Raw genomic sequence first — 5,006 nt, forward strand, 5'->3', positions numbered from 1 at the left:
CGCTGTGCGCCATTCAGTGGGCACAAAGCTTGAGGTGAGGCTATGATTGAACATGGTGCTTAGGTGGGGTGCCAGTTCATTCTGTAGTTCATGTAGAATGGAGCCTGGGATGTTGTCAGGTCCCATGGATGCTGTGTTCTTGGCTTTGGAGAGTGTGGTTTTTACCTGTGCAGCTGTGATTGCAGGAACTCTGCATTTTTCTGGTATAGGGATGGGCCCTTTAGGGGGTGGGGGGGGGGGTAAAGTTAGCACTGAAACTATCTGCCAGGATGTTGGCAATATCAGTTGGTTCTGTATATTTAGTGCCATTGTGCTATAACTCAGAGCAGATCTGTGCTGCCATTGAGATTCTTGACATAGCTATAGAATGCTTTGTGGTTGTCTTTAGAATCAGTGACAATTTTGTTTTCATAACTAGCTTTGGAGGATTTTATGAGGGATCTCAGCTTCTTACTGAGGCTGACCAGGGAGTTCTTCCAGTCATGGGATTTTACTCTTTTTTGCAACAGTTTCTTTCTTCTGTTGTAGAGTTTGCTTATGACAGGGGACCACCAGATTGGCTTCCTTTTTTTGGAGGATAGCATATTGGTTCTGTTAGGAATAGCATGATCCATGTACTTGTGTAAGTGCTTATAAAGTGCATTTGTGTACCTCTATTGTCCATCTGCATGGGTGTTGTGAAGTTTGCCACTTCTGTCTTAAGAAGCGTGAAGTTGGCTTTGGAGACATTTTTTACGGTGGTTTCCTAATGGGGGGTGGGGGTTGGGTGGGATGTTGATGTCTAGGCTGATTAGCTTGTGGTCTGATCTGACCAATGAGGAATTGACCTCTGGTGTGGAACACTGGTCACCCATGTTGGTAATGACCAGGTCTAGGATATTGCTGTCCCTGGTGGGGGTGTGTATAAGTTGATCCAAGGCATTGGAATTTATGAATTCCAGAAAATGTTGAGCAAAAGAGTTGGTACATGAGTAGTTTTCCCAGTTAATGGTGGGGTGGTTGAAATTGCCCATTATTAGGGTGTTGGGTTGTACCCTAATATTTTCCAGTGTATCAAGAAATGAGGAGTGGGAATCCTGGGGCATGGTGGAGGATCTGTCGCAAGTTAAAATTTGGATTGCGGTCTTGCCCAGAGTTAGTTGCACTTGGATAATCTCGGATGCATTATGCTGAGCAACTAGCCTGGAGGTGTGGATATCCTTAATGAATATGGACACGCCTCCACCTTTAGTGCTTCATTCCGGGTTAGGTGGCCGAAAGGTGTGGTATGAATTATAGCCTGGTAATGCAGGGGTGTTCTCTGGAGCCTTGAACCAGGTCTATACCAATCAGGGCATTATAGTCAATGATTGGCTTAGGAATGGAGAAATATAGGGGGACTAAAGCCTTTTTGTATCTTGATGTACCTTTAAAATTAACTAGTTAATGAAAAAAAAAAGGTTTCCTTGATGTAATTGATAATTAAAGAACAATTGATAGTTGATTGTCAATGCAAGTGTCCAGCTCTGTAATAACTCCAACTTAGCTTTAATCAGTGTCCAGTTTATATGATAATCAACAAAAACTTTTTTTCTCAAATATAACTTGCTTGCTCACTCTATTACAAGTTGCATCCAAACCTTAGAGTGACCCTGCCATCAACCACTGCTACGTGGAGTTTTCAAGGCAAGAAAGTTTCTTGAACTCTTGTGCTTTCACTCCAATCAACTTTCAGGTCTTCAGGCTAGTCTCCGCTGACGTTAGACCCTTCTCTCTCCACTACTTACAGCTGATTATGGCCAATAGTGGTTTATGCTGGAGGCTGACAGCTTCGCTGGGGATAACTTTACAATTTCTGATTCTACCACAATGCCTTTTTCTTAGTAGGAGGAAGTTTACCTGAGTTGCATATTGACCACTCTCATAAAATGTATCTCCTTTTTTATTCCTGTTGCCCCACCTGTGGTGACTCAGGTAGACCTCAGATCTTGTTCTTTCTGTCCTTGTATGAGCAGTTAGGTCCCCTATTATCAGCACTAACTTATTTTGTCCTGATTTATCTAGCAGGCCCTGCATCTGCTGCCTCAATGCATTCTCTCCCTCACCATCACAACGTTGTTGTGGGACATTTATAAATGCTACCATATTTTACCATATCTTTCCACTGGAGTCTGATTTCCATGAGTCTGTTACTAACTCTAATGACATCCATCATTGCCTACAGAAGACTCTCCCTCATCATAATTCCTATGCCGTTTCTAGTCTATTCCCCCCCCCCCCCGGAGTAGTAGACTCTGGATCCCAAGCCAAGTGGCTTTGCATTGCCCTTCCACCTGGTCTCTTGGATTCCTAGGATGTATATTCTTCTCCTGCACATCAAGTTGTCCTCTTAGATTCAGCTTTCACCCAACATGTATCCCAGGCTGGGTGACTGGACAGCAACTGTCCAGTAGCCTATTGACCCAGGGCTGCTGGGCTTTATGGCAGGTGCACATTGGATGATAAGGGAACACAGATCCCTCCCAGCATTAGCAGCATGGGTCCCTGGCATAGGTCAAATCCTCAACCACTCAGCACCAGTAAATACCCATGCCCATTTTTGGTGACATTGGTTGATGTGATAAAATCACCTAAAGCCAACTTTTATACCACTGAGTGGCCAGTCCTGATATAGCACACAGTCTGTGACTTATGTTATCATCTCTGGGGATACTGATCACCACAGTTAATGCCAAAGGTAGTTGGTCTACACAACTCTTTTCCCAACTGGCACCACTTAGAGTCTGTACTGCTGTCCACAACTCCATTCAGTTTTGGGCGTGCATTATCGGCATATTTCCAGAGTTCTATTGGAGAGGTTGAGTTTGAACCTAGTACCTTCCACCTTTGAAGTGGACACCCAGAATATTTTTTGGAGGTGGAAGGAATCCCCACAGACAAGAGGAGAACATACAAAATCCACACAGACAGTGACCAGAGGATAGGATCAGATTTTGTGCCTGTGAGGTAAAGACCTTAGTCATTATGCCAACTTTGAACTTAGAGATTGCCAGAATAGATTGGAGATGTAGATGGTATAATGAGAACTTATTTATCTAAGATAAGTTGTTATGATTATTCTCTTACAGCATTTCCTATTTCACATTAGGACTGGTGTTGTGCTGACCCTTATACTTTTGTCTATGTTGCCTCTGCAGCCTGTTTTCTCCCCTGTGGGAGGCTATAAACAGCACTGACATGTTTGTTAAGTCTTTCAAACAGAAGTTCTGCTAGAAGCTGTTACGCCTGTGCACTGGCCCAGAAATCAAGGAGCCTCAATCCTCACCACTAACACCAGTGAGGGACATCCACATTGGGAAATATAACAAGTACACACACAGTAAAGTACAATTTCCCTTAAGAGCACACAGAGATCACAGTCAGTCTGAGGCTGGTTTATCCCTTTCTCTCCAGATCCCCAATAAGAATCCCCACTGGCACAGCTATAGAGTGGGGATTTTGGCCAGGGTCCCAATCCAAGTCCTCCTAGCACTGTCTCTGTCCAACCAGTGCTTCCTGTCCCTGCCCAAGTAGCTAACACACACACTTTGAGACATGATTTATATACAACCACACAGACACTTCTGGGGAAGGCTGGCACAGGTTCACTACATGTGCCCCTTCTGTCCAGGCTATAAGGTAGTAATCACTGCCACCAGGACCCTTACTTATCAGCTACTAAAAAGGCCCTTACCAAAGGGTGTCCGATTATTACTGTGCAATATTATTATCCAAATTGTAAGTGTGACTAAGTAGCAAGACTTACTTGGAGTGGCTTTGTACAGTATCACTATATACATGCAATGTACCCTAGATCTTAAATTATCTCTACACAAAACAGCCACAGTTGAAAGGTTTAAAAATATTTAATAATATATAATAAAAAAACACAACACAATACGTCTTACTACACAGTGCTAGTCAAGAGTTCAGAGATGACAGGAAAATGCTTACAATAATAGAGTAGAATAATTCTAACATCAATATAGAAAACAGCTAGTCTAAACTTACTATTTTCTATCTCTTTCTTAAGAGAAACACGAAAGTCTAAGATCCTACTTACATACAGACAGAGCAAAGCAAGTGCTGGTGAGTGGTCAGTTCTGAAGACAAATCCAAAATGCTCTCTCTCTGTCTCTGAGTAAGTCCTTTAAATTGATAATATATCCTGCTGACTCATTTTAGATTACATCATTCTTAACAATTCTCTGGTTTCCCAGGCTAACAGAAACTCTACATTTACATTGCTTTGATCTTGCACCTGGTCAGGAAACCGCAATAATTAGAGACATTATATATGTAAAATTTAGCAATTAACTCTGGTCTCAAAACAACAGAAAAAAATCTGCTGGTTTAGACATCACGGCTCTGAATATGAGATCAAACAGTCATACAAGGCTTGACTTATCAGCTTTCCTCCAGCAGAGTGCACTGTTGTTACATTTTTGATGTTCAACATTTAACACCATTTTCTTCCATTTAAGAGAACAAGCCTGTGGCTTATATTAATATTTACAAATGACAGAATTATCTACAAAATTCTATCTGGCTAGGCTGGCAGCCTTCACATATCTTCACAGAAGCATTCAGAGTTCAGACATCACAATAAGCATAAGGCATTGACAAAGATGAAACATGAGACAGGCATGCTGCTAGCTCAATGATCTAATCACAAGTTCTAAATCCTCAGCTGGTCATATCATGATTCACATCACCACATAACACTGCTTCTTAAAGGTATACTGCATAGGTGTGCAACAGAGTTATTTATGGTGCATTTTAGCAATGCTGTATTTTTTAAGATATTATATCATCTGGCACTAATATGAATCTCATCCTTTCCTCTACCTCACCCCAAAGTGAGCAGGTATGTTGGTACTATGGTAGGTTCTACAGACTAGATCCTGCTGCATTTTCTATGTTATTGCAGCTGACACTTTTATTTCTTTTTGGGGGGCAGTATCAGCATTCAGAATAGATAAGGAGTG

The sequence above is a fragment of the Protopterus annectens genome, chromosome 6.part0 (genome assembly GCF_019279795.1).
Source record: "Protopterus annectens isolate FY-2018-M chromosome 6.part0, PAN1.0, whole genome shotgun sequence".
In the NCBI taxonomy this organism is placed as follows: domain Eukaryota; kingdom Metazoa; phylum Chordata; order Ceratodontiformes; family Protopteridae; genus Protopterus; species Protopterus annectens.